Genomic DNA, 13,095 nt, shown 5'->3' on the forward strand with positions numbered 1-13,095 from the left:
TTAACCAAGAAGCAACTGGATACAACCCTGGCTTCGATTCAAAGATCCAAGAATACAACAGATGAAGTCAAGCTTGAGATAACCAGAAGAATCCATTGGTTATGCGAAGTGAGGAAATTCTGGTGGATCCTTATCAAATTCCTAAAACTCAACAAGTAAAGAATAAATTTGAAGAGTTCACTTTGGGGGAAAATGTTGATACATAAAGTGACCCTCTTTAACTTTAAGGATTCGCAATCTTGTTTTGTATCTACCACAGTTGGAGTGACTATTGCAATTAAAGTGTGTCTACCGTAGTTAAAGCTGAAGACGTTGGTTTGAGAACCATAGTGATCCACAATCACTACGACAGTAAAGATTGATGAAGACCTTTTGTTAACTGACTTGGCATATTAGCATTACTTATCCAGCGAACCTTGCGTGGTCACTTAAGTCAGTAGAATATTAGTTTTTTTATTTAAGATGTAATGTTTTGGGACTCTATAAATAGAGACTCTCTTCATCATGTAATCACACATATCTTTCACGATCCTTTGAACTTTCACAGAAATACAAAGATCATTCTGTTATATCTCTATCTTATTTAATATTCGGGATCCTCTTCATCTTAAACCGTTCACACCTACTAACTCGTGTTTGACTGCAAACCTTGTTACAAATTAGTTTGATGTTTACTTTATATAACTTGTTGTAATTTACATTTCCTTTACATTTCCGCAACTAACTATCTAACATTTCTAACTTATTATTGTTGAGCTAACTTGATCCTTTGAGATTAACTTATTCCGCAACTATTATCTTTTACTAACATTTGTTCAAGTGTTTCTCAAAAGTTTTGTAACAATGGAAATTTTCAAACCAAAATTTTCATTTTTAAAGCACATGAAACTCATATATTATATTTCATAAAACCACAAGTGTCTCAAATGTTAACATAAATCCACGAATAAAAGTCAATCCCAAAATCCTCAACAAAGTCTCGAACAGGTGTGTACAATCATGCTGGCACCTTCCCACGGTCTTGAGAAGTACCTGAAACACACATCACACAACACGGTAAGCATAAAGCTCAGTGAGTTCCCCAAAATACCACATACACAAATAATAAGCCTCTCATGGATATAACTCGGCATGGACCCTCCGGTCTCATGCGTCTCGGTGTGGACCCTCTAGTCGTGTGTCTCAGTGAGGACCCTTCGGTCTCACAGATCGGTTTGGGCCCTCCGGTCCTGTCTTAGTGGAACCCTCCGGTCTCACAACTCGGTATGGACCCTCCGATCCTATCTCAGTACAACAAAGAATATCGCATATATATCACACAAACAAAATGCATAATATGACGTAACTCAAATAAGCACAAAAGACCCTCCGGTCACACATAGATACCACTCCAGGTAAGTATATTGAGAAGACTCACCTCATAAGAAATCAGATAACCTCGAACTCAAATCACTGGTCTAGCCTCCGCCTTAATAGTCTACAAATTGACCAAACTCTAAAAGTCAATGGAAGCGAGTACGCCGCACGTACCAGACCTTTACGCTGGGCGTACTCCAACGCCATGCATGCATCGGGGATTCTCAACCCTATGCTCAGCGTACTGGGATTATGCTCAGCATACGTCCCAGTTTTGCTCTTCCTACTCGTTTGGTCTTAATCCGTTAAGACCTTAGCTTTTATCATAGATCTGGACTCCCTAAAGGATCTTACTCCATAAATTTTGTGACTTTAAGCCTTTGCATGGCTGATAAAGTCACAAACACCCAAAAATCCCATTCTCTTATCTCAAAATGCTCATATCTCATGCATGGGTTGATTTACACGTCCAAGTCTCGATTTTTATGACACTATATCACTAAAGACACTCAAAGGAGATGATCATAGTCTCTAGAGCTCAATACCTCATAAAGCATCCAACTGTTGGACCAAAACCCTAAAATGATCTAACATGATGCACAAAACAAAAGAGTAAGAAAGCTTTGAGCTTTATACCTCAAAATGAAGCTCCAAACTCAGGTAAGCTCAGATCCAAAGCTTGGAATCCCACCACTTCTTCTTCAACGCTCCTTCTTCACTCCAAAGTAACAGAAGACCACTCAATAGCTCACAAATTGACATACAAGCTCAATAGACGAGTATTTAGGGTTTGAGAGGGTTGTTTATCTAAGGATGGTGGCCAGGAATGAGGCCATCATATCCTTTATATAAGGACACACCCCAAATTAGGGTTTTCACTCTGGGCCTTGTACGCCCAGCATACTAGGTTGATTCCGTGTCAAAAAACGCACATATGACTACGCTGAGCGTACACACGCGTACGCCCCGCATACTCATTTACCTCCTTTTTCTGAATAAGGGTTTATAAGGTACATCTGGTCTTGGGATGTTAGAAATCTCCCCCACTAGAATTAGACCTCACCCTCGAAGTCAGGTTCTGAAAATAACTCTGGATACTGCTTGTGTGTCTCGGACTCCGACTCCCAAGTGCACTCGGACCCCTTCCGATGTTGCCAATGGACTTGAGCCAAGGGCACCTCCTTGCTCCTTAGAACCTTCATTTTCCGATCCAAAATCGCAATCGGCCTCTCAATATAATTCAGGCTCGCATCCACCTGAATGTCCTCTAATGGTACCACTGCCGTCTCATCGGCTACACACTTCATCAACTGAGATATGTGGAAGGTGTTATGAATCAGGCTCAACTCTGCCGGTAGCTCTAACCGGTAGGCTACCTACCTACTTTGGCGATCACTCTGAAAGGAACAATGTATCGGGCCCCCAACTATCCCCGTTTCTTGAATCGGAGCACCTCTTTCTATGGGGATACCTTCAGGAGGACAAAATCTCAACCTGGAACTCTAGCTCGGATCGTTGCTGATTCGCGTAACTCTTTTGGCGACTCTGGCCTGTCAGTAACCTCTGTCTAACCTGCTGAATCTGCTCGGTCGTCCATAACACTATCTCAGTGCCACCATCACTCGCTACCCTACCTCTCTCCAACAAATGGGACTCCGACACCTCCTCCAAGAAGCTCAAAGGGAGGCGTACGAATACTTGAATGATGGTTGTTGTTATCAGAAAACTCAGCCAAGGGAAAATAAGTGTCTCAACTTCCTCCAAAGTCCATAACACATGCATGCAGCATGTCCTCGAGTATCTGAATCATCCGCTCGCTTTGCCAGTCTGTTTGGGGGTGGTATGAGGTACTGAAATGCAAACAGGTACCCAACTCCTCATGAAATTTCTTCCAATACCTGGAAGTAAATCGCACGTCTCGATCTAACACTATCGAGGTTGGCACTCCATGTCGTGCTACCACATCTCTCATATAAATCTTGGCCAATCACTCTGCAGAAGAGCTCTCACTGATATCGAGGAAGTGAGCACTCTTCGTAAGCCAGTCCATAATCACCCATATCACGTCCACCCCCGCGCAGTTCTCGGTAACTTGGTGATAAAGTACATACAAATCTGTTCCCACTTCCACTGGGGAATCTCTACAGAATGTAAAGGACCATGTGGTCGCTGGTGCTCCGCCTTAACCTGGCGATAGGTCAAGCACCTCTCTACAACCCATGCCACGTCCCTCTTCATACAGGTCTACTAATAGTCTCTATTCAAGTCCGAATACATCTTAGTGGCCCCTGGGTGGATCGAGAATCTCGATCTATGTGCCTCCTCCATCAATATATGCTGAGCTCCACCTGTACATGGCACCTAAATCCAACCTCGAAAAGTCATAAGTCCACGACTATCTGAATAAAGCTCGGAAACCTGACCGACCACACACTCTCTGCTGCGGTTCTTCAGTCTCATAGCCTTTACTCGAGCCTCTCGGATGGTATCTAAGACTGGAGTCATCACCATCATCCTTATACACACATCCCAGATCGGAGCGCTCTTGGCTCTGCGACTCAAGGAATTGGCTACCACATTAGCCTTGCCTGGGTGATATAAGATCTCACAGTCGCAGTCCTTCACTACATCCAGCCATCTCCGCTGTCTCATTTTCAGGTTGCGCTGATCCATTAGGTACTTCAGGCTCTTGTGGTCTGTATATATGGTATACCGGACCCCATACAAATAGTGGTGCCAGATCTTGAGGGCGAATACCATCACCCCTAACTCTAAATCATGGGTGGGATACCTCGTCTCATGAGGCTTCAGCTTCCTCGACGCAAATGCTATCACGTGACCCCTCTGCAACAACACTACACTCATCCGTGAAATATACGCATCACAATAGACTACGAAGTCCTCCACTCCCTCCTAAAGGGCTAACACCAGAGCTTCGCATAACCTCTAGTGAAGAGTCTCGAATGATGCCTGCTGCTCAGGCCTCCAAACAAAAGTAACACCCTTTCGGTTCAATCTGGTGAGAGGGACCGCAATCTTGGAGAAATCCTTGATAAATCTCTGATAGTAGCCAGCCAATCCCAGAAAAATCCTGATCTCAGATGGGGATCTCAGCACCTCAATCTTGGCCGGATCAACCAATATCCCATTCTGATTAACGAGGTGTCTCAAGAACTGGACCTCTCATAACCAGAAATCACACTTGGAGAATTTGACATAAAGCCTGTCCAACCTCAAAACCCCAAGAACCTCTCACAGATGCTCCTTATGTTGCTCTCTGGACCTCGAATACACAAAGATGTCATCGATGAAAACGATCATCGACCGATCCAACATAGGCCTACACACCCGGTTCATGAGATCCATGAACGTTGTCGGTGCATTGGTGAGCACGAAAGGCATCACCAGAAACTCATAATGCCCATAACAAGTTCTAAAGGCCATCTTCTGAATATCCTCCTCGCATACTCTCATCTGGTGATATCCAGATCTGAAATCAATCTTGGAAAACCAAGCTTCCCCCCAGCAACTAATCGAATAAATCGCCGATCCTCAAAAGTGGATAACGGTTCTTAACCGTCAGCTTGTTTAACTCCCGCTAATCTATACACATCTGGTGTGAACCATCCTTCTTCTTGACAAAAAGGATCGGTGCTCCCCACGACGAGCTACTCGGTCTGATAAAACCCTTCCCCAATAGCACCTAAAGCTTAGAGGATAACTCCTGCATCTCAGGCGGCACAAGGTGATAAGGTGCCTTGGCAATAGGCGCCACTCCCGGAACTAAATCAATCTGAAACTCCACTTGCCTCTCAGGAGGCACTCCCGACAACTCCTCAAGAAACATGTCTTGGAACTCACACACTATCGGAACCTTGGAGATAGAACTTGGTCTATCTATAGCAACCCGTTTATCCACCACATACGCCAAAATACCCATACAGCCCTGCTGTATACTTTGTCTCGCTCTGGCAGCCGAGCAAAAAGCCGATCCGGACCTAGTACCCTCGTTGTACACGGTAAGCACTCCCCTACTAGGATCTCATATAGTCAGCATCTGTCGTTCACAGTTGATCATAGCCGCAAATCGACTCAACCAGTCTATTCCCGCAATGACACAGACGTCACCCATCACTATCGACACCAGATCTATCAGGAACTCCACACCAAAAATCTCCAAAACACACCCTCGTAAAACCTTAGTCGCATAAACCGCATGCTCTTCGGCTATAGAAACTCTCAGAGGTCGACCTCAATACCTCTCGCTCGACACTAATGTGACAACTAAAAGCTAAGGACACGAAGGATCGACTCGCAACCGAGTTAAATAGCATCACAACAGGTACAAAACTCACAAGAAAAGTACCTATAAATATACCACAATATAATCATGCACAAATCTCAAAATAATAGGAAAAGAGGGAAATACATACTAGCTACAACATCAGGTGTTGCGCGGACTTCCTCCGTTGTCAGCTGAAAAGCTCTCCCGCGAGCCCCCGGTGTCTCGACCTTCACTAGCCGACTATCTGAAGCACGGATAGCTGCATGAGCAGAACCCTAAATGAGATGAGGGCACTCAGCCTTCCGATGGCCCGTCTGGTTATAATGGAAGCAGACAGAAAATCCCTTGGGGCAGTCCCTCACCATATGCCCCTCCTTACCGTATTTGTAGCAAATCCACGACCGACAAGATCCCTCATGGACCTTGCCGCACTTGCTATAAGTGTAGCCCTTCTGGCCTCCAGTCCTTGAATTAGCGGGCTTAGCGCGCTTAGCCATCGACTGCGGCTATGTCGGTCTCCTATCTTTCCCATGCTGCTCTACCTCCTCCCTGGACTGAATCTCCAAATCAATATCCCTCCTCTTGGCATTGGTCTGCAACACAGCCAATGTATGATAAGACGAGTTTGCTACAAACTCCCAAATGTCTCTCCTCAAGATGCTCAAATACTGACTCACACGCGCCTGCTCAGTGGACACGTGCTTATGGCAGAACAACACCCTCTCATGGAACATCCTCGTAATCTCAGTCACCGACTCTTCTTTTGCTTGAGAGACAGAAACTCCTGTGCCAAACGCCCCCTCTCCTTCTGGGGAACATACTCATCTCAAAACAACTTGATGAACCTTTCCCAAGTCACTGCAACATGATCTGTCGGGGTAAAATTTGTCGTCACAAACTTCCACCAGTCCTTCGCTCCCAAGCAAAGCTGGTTCAGGGCGAACCGAACTCTCAGATGCTCTGGGCACGAACAAGTATAAAAGCATCCCTAAATGTTAGCGATCCATCTCATGGCAACAATCGGATCCTGTGTTCCGTTAAACTCTGGTGGCTTCGTGTTGCTGAACTCTCGGATCCTGTGTTCCGTTAAACTCTGGTGGTAGTAGCAACAGCCACTGTGGCTGCAACAACAGCTACCTTAGTAACAGCAGCGTATCACTCGTCGATAGTCTCAATCAGGGTGGTCTTAATAGACCCAAACATCTCCGGTATAGCCTGTCGAATGGTTGCAGCCACCTCGTCATGGATGATCCTGCGGATTTCCTCATCACTGGTCCCACTACTCTTGGGGTTGTTGCGTGTACCCACCATGATGTCTCTGAAACACAACACAAAAATTATCAGAAACTCGCTCGAGCATACTGAGAGTCGATTCTTGCCCTTATAGGCTCCTTAGTACCCTAAGGATTCTTACTTGGGCTGCTTATAGATTCAGTGCATTCAGTAGTATGGGCCCAATACTACCTTCCACACCACCTGTATTCATCTGAACTCCTCCTCCTAGGATTCTAATTCACAAGTACTCTATCTCTCACAAATATCAGGCTACTCTCTCAGTAGGCTACTCATATGCTCATCTAGGTATCTCTTCCTAGATTATCTCTCGACTCAGAACTCAACACATACTCAGAGCAAATAACTGATAACACTGATCAAAAGCATCTCCCTGGCTAAGGCATCACAAATAGCCCTGGAATATGAAATACCCATCCTACTCTCTAGAACGCATTTCTAATATCTCATAAACATCTCATAAATATCTCAGAACGTAAACAGTTAAGGTGGGAAACCACCGTTCGGGCTCTGGCTGATTGTACATACTGCTCCTTCTCGTTTTCTCTTAGAATCTCTTACTCGGTTTAGAAAAATCATTTCTTTTGAAAATTTTTCTCAAATCCTCAGTTTGGGTCCAGACATACCCGAAGGTGCATCCGAATCCCTCAATCCAAGGCTCTGATACCAACTTCTAACGATGTAGATTTTCAAACCAAAATTTTCATTTTTAAAACACATAAAACTCTTATATTATATTTCATAAAACCACAAGTGTCTTAAATGTTAACATAACTCCACAAATAAAAGTCAATCCCAAAAACCTCAACAAAGTCTCGAACAGGTGTGTACAATCATGCCGACGCCTTCCCACGGTCTTGAGAAGTACCTGAAACACACATCACACAACACGGTAAGCATAAAGCTCAGTGAGTTCCCCAAAATACCACATACACAAATAATAAGCCTCTCATGGATATAACTCGGCATGGACCCTCCGGTCTCATGCGTCTCGGTGTGGACCCTCTAGTCGTGTGTCTTAGTGAGGACCCTCCGGTCTCATAGCTTGGTTTGGACCCTCCGGTCCTGTCTCAGTGGAACCCTCCGGCCCTGCGTACTCATTTACCACCTTTTTCTCAATAAGGGTTTATAAGGTATACATGGTCTTGGGATGTTATAGTTTTTCTCTAAACAGTGAGTTAGCTATCAAGTGAATATGTTAAGTCACATGTGGCAAGGGTTGAATAATCTTAAAGTGATAGATTTGACCCTATTGTGCAACTCTCATTTGACTCTAACCGTTGTAGGGATGAGTCTTTTACTTGAAGGATTATATGAGCCTTGTTGCATGTGATGGTATTCATGAGGTGGTTAGCTGACATTATAGGGAGTTCTTCAGCAGCTGATGGCAGGGTGATGTCGAAAACCTAGGAAGGACTAGGAAGTGTTTCAGTGGGTTCGGATGTGTTAATTAGCAAGTACTTGGGTTACCAATTTGAGAAGGTGACTTAGAGGATTGAGGATGATTCTCAAGGAAAGTATGGGTAGGTGTGGAAGGTAGTAATTCGCCCATACTACTGAAAGCACATTATTCATACTTGAATCGAGGATAGTCACGAAGAATATAAGAAGTATGTGGAGAAGACTCATATCGTAGTGGGCCAGGCGAAGAGGCCCAATACTCAGGATTCACGTTTGGTAGGCCATCCGGTTCGGGGCCGTTGTGCTAAGTGTGGGAGGACACGTGAGGGAAGAGGTTGGGAGACAGGTCTAGGATGTTATAGTTGAGGTCAGATGGGTCATTTTATTAGGGATTGACCTATGGATCGGTTTCAATGTGTTTTCACTGCAACCAGGTGGACCATAAGAAGGCAGACCATCCGAGGTTGAGGGGTGGAGCAGTAAGTGTACCTGCTCCAGTAACCTTAAGGAACACTGACGGTCGTGAGGGTAGAGATGGAGCCCTGACAGCGAGGAGGCGAGCATAGCATATTCAGTTTGGGGGAGGCCATAGTTTCATGAGATGCTATCATGGGTATATTACCTTTGTTTCCTCCATGTATCACTGTCTGTGTAAATGTGCTACCGAATCATGTGTGTGTATGTGTAAGCAGTATGTTGGGTTTAGTTCTTTGTTATTGTCTAATCTATATTATCAAGGATTGGCATATGCGATTTTGCATACCGAGATTCATGAGCGGGATACATCTTGCTGAGTTGGATTCAGTTGGTTTGGTTGTTGTTTTGGTTCATTGATGGGGATAATTTAGGGCTATTGCTTGGGGAATCTATAGACAGATTGGGATGATTAGTTCAACAACGAAGTCAGAATTCATACATGTTAGCAATTGCTCAAGTAGTTATAGTAGTCGTTCTTGGAAGGACCTTTGGGTCCAATCACTACAATTGCTAGGGAAGGAGCTGTAGAAAGGAGATAATGATGGCAGTCACGTGAGTTTGTTTAGACATTGGAAGCAGCAAGGGAATTTTATAACCATAATGGTTGGAGAGGGTTAGTATGCAGAGATCTTTTGGAGAATGGGAAGTTGGAATAGTGATTCGCCAGTTCCGATCAAGAATTATAGTCTTTGACACAAGCATAAAGGACTTGAGGATTTGGTGTTGTATCATGGAAAGTGCTTGGGGGGTTTTTGGACTTGTTGAGATTTCAGGAAGTGTTCGGGTGGATTTCGACTATGTGTGTCATCATTAAGATTGGCTAGTAATGGAACACTAGTTCTTGTAAGCTCAGGTTGTGAATAGACAGGTTATATGGATGTGTGATGGGTTGGAAACCCATCCATTTGTGTGGATTGGAATAGTACAGCCAAATCCAAGTGGGTGAGATCTGTTTGGATTCAAGGATAACATCAAGTTTGGACCAGGAAAAGATCCACATCCTAGTTGAGAGGGAAGCTAGTTCAAGTGGCAGTGAGGATAGAGGTTACCCAAGGTTGAGGGTTGTGTTAGAACCTCTCTGCCTGTTCTTGTCAGATTAAGGCCTAAAGGTTTGAAGCATGACTCGAATACCTGAATGGGGCATAGTCAGATGCGGGTTCGACTCATGATGATAATGGGTGGTATGGTAGGTGGATGTATCAGTAGGGGCCCGATGCCAAGCGGGGCCTGATGAATATACCAGGCAGGGCCCGATGTATGTAGGTATGCATGATACGGTTGGTATGCAAATTGTTGGATCCGAGGCAAGGTTAGGCCTGAATAACACTCGAATAGGTGAGAACTATGGGCGAGGCCTGTTTGGTTATGATAGTGTAGGTGAGACCCGATGGAAATTGGCTTGGGCAAGGTATCAGATCACGTTTAGAGTAGGATGGATCTACTGTAAGTGGTTGGTATCAGTGTGATGGTTAGGCTCAGGTAGCCCTTATTAGCTAGACTCTTAGTTGGAGCCTTGTGGTGGGATCAGATGTGAGACTGCCTATCACGGTTCAGTGGGAGGTTACTATAGATGCAGGAGATCTTGCACATATCAGAAATTTGAATTGTTGGTCGATGTGAGTGTTAGATTGGTCTGGCACCTAGGGGTGATGTTTTCATCAAGATTCACCCTTTAGCTCAATTGAAGGATTCAATTGGTGTCAATAGTTGGTTATGCTATCTTGGGTTTGAGCCATTGTAACAAGCAAGGTAGATCAGCTCTTGTTAGATGGACCCTCGTTCAGGTGTCGCCTGATGTGGGTGTATGGGGGCTATCAGCTCCAGTAAACGGTTGGAAATCCAGTATATCGGTAAATTAGTAGGTAAGTTTGCATCAAGAATGTAATTATGGGGCAATAGATGAACCTGATTGGGACTCGAGTTGGGAGTTGTTATATATATACAAGTTGGCCTTTCGTTAACAAGTTGTGATTAAAGAATGTTCCTGCCAAAAGTATCAGTTGGATGGCTTAGGACAAGAAAGAATGATTCTTAGTAGATTGCAGCAAGAGGTCCTCATGAATTCTGTTTCAGAAATGGTTCTATCAGCGTGGAAGTCAGGAAAGCTATGGGATTTTGAAATTTATAGCAATAACATGTATGTTCAACAATTAAAGGATCAATGATTTGTTCAACATTAAGGGGTTTTGTTCGGATCGTTGGTTTCCAAGAAAGTGGTAAGGAGTGATTTCGAGGACGAAATCTAATTTAAGTGGGGGAGAATTGTAACACCCTGTTTCGAATTGTTTCATAATTCGGGGCCGTGATCCGAAGACCAGTTATCATAAGGAATTGGTCATTGGGGCAAACAGAGATTTTGACCCATTTGGATGTGGGTAATGTAGATTAGTTAATCTGAGAGTTCAGTTGGTGCTTTAGAGCCCAAAGGTACAACCGTAAAGTGAAACTTCGGGCCTTTTATGCATTTTGAATTTACATTCGGAACATTTTAAGGCAAAGGAGAGTTTATAGGGTTATAGAGCTTCTCATTACCTTTCCATGGATATAAAGATCGTCACAATCAGAGTTAAAACAAAAACGTTACGACCGTTAGCCGGTTACACGGGGCGTATGGGGAGTACGCAAGATGTACTAGGGAATCCCTAGTACGTTGGACGTACTCAACATGTACGTTGGGCATACTAGGTCATCCCTAGTACGTTGGGTGAAAATTCAGTACGCAGGTCGTACGCGATCAGTGCCTAAACCCTATTTTCATGGTATGAGCCCTATTTAAGCTCCTTAACTTCCCTAAACCCACTCCATTATCAGCCTCCACCTCTCCAACACCCTGTCTTGAAAACCTAACCCTAGATTGAGCCTTGTGGTTAAAAAGAAGGTGTTTTTAAGTTCTTTGGAGTGTTCTTGGTGCACCTTGGAAAAGAAGGAACTCATAGAAGAAGTGTTGGTTGCGTTGGAGCTTGTAGATCCAGACTTTGTTCACCTTGATATTTCTTTTAAAGGTATAAAGTTTGAATCTTGATGATGATATTGTTAGATCTAGCTAGTTTTGAGTGTTACGAGCTTTTGGTCACTTTAAGTGCATAATGTTTAGATCTTGAAAGTTTGTGACCTTGTTATGAATAAAGTTGGAAACTTTATCCATCTAAACATCATTTTGATTTAGATATGATGGTTGGAGATTTGGACTTAATGGATTAAATTGAAGAAAGATGGACTTTTTGGTCCCTTTAAGACTTAAAGACTAGATATTGTTTGTTGGGACCATTCTAATGGATAAAGTTGGAAACTTTATCCATTATGGAGCTATTATGAATCATAAAAATGTTTTCTTGGTTGTTTCCTTAGAACCATGCAAGAGTTAAGTGGTTTTGAGTTTTGTGAAAGTAAGGATTTTGGAGATTTAACCGTCTTTATCTATACAAAGGTTTGAAGGTTTTGAGTTTATGGTTTAAGACATCATTTAGGGTTAAGATAAGAGTTAAGATAACTTGACTTAACCCAATAAGAGCTTAATGGTGAGTTTTGGCCTCTGATGAGTACGTTGAGTGTATGTAGGAATACGCTCAGCGTAGTGCTTAGACGGTGCATCAAGAACTTATACATTGTGCTTTGTGGCTGAGTATGTGGGGCGTAAGTCTCTGGTACACAGGGCGTACTCCTCAGGATGGACATTATGGGCTTTTAGGGATTGGACCTTGTGGGGCCATTAGACTTTTGACTTTAGGTCATGGATTGACCGGTGGTGTTGTTGGTATTGGTCCCATGATAGTTGTTGCGCAAATTAGGAAATTAGGCCATATTGGGCCTTGGGTTGCCATTAAGGAAATTGGGCTTTTGGAGAGAATAGGTTGGGCCCAGGTTTTGGACCAAGTAAGGAAAGGGTAAATTGGTCTTCTACACTAGTTATGGATTAAGTGGCTTTGATTCTTATTTTGGGTATTAATTGGATAATTATTTGATGGTGCTAGTGCGCAGGGATTTCCTGATCAGCAGACTAAGAATTCATTGGGAGATTCAACGACTTGAGGTGAGTTTCCTCACCATGTTTAGCGGGTGGAAGGCACCAATGTAGGCCCATGGTTTTTTATGTTAGGATGCTAGATGTCTATGTGACTCTTGCATGTGTATATGCTAATATGCTTACTGGGCGGGCCCCGATGGGTATTCTTTATCCTATTACCTTTGTTATATAACTATTTTCGTATGTTGGATGGGGCCCATTATGCGGGTTATGGCGACGCCCTTTATACTTAGTGGGTGGAGCCCGTTGTGCGAGTTAG

This window comes from Lactuca serriola, chromosome 8, assembly GCF_051521515.1.
Source record: "Lactuca serriola cultivar US96UC23 chromosome 8, Lser_US96UC23_V15, whole genome shotgun sequence".
In the NCBI taxonomy this organism is placed as follows: domain Eukaryota; kingdom Viridiplantae; phylum Streptophyta; class Magnoliopsida; order Asterales; family Asteraceae; genus Lactuca; species Lactuca serriola.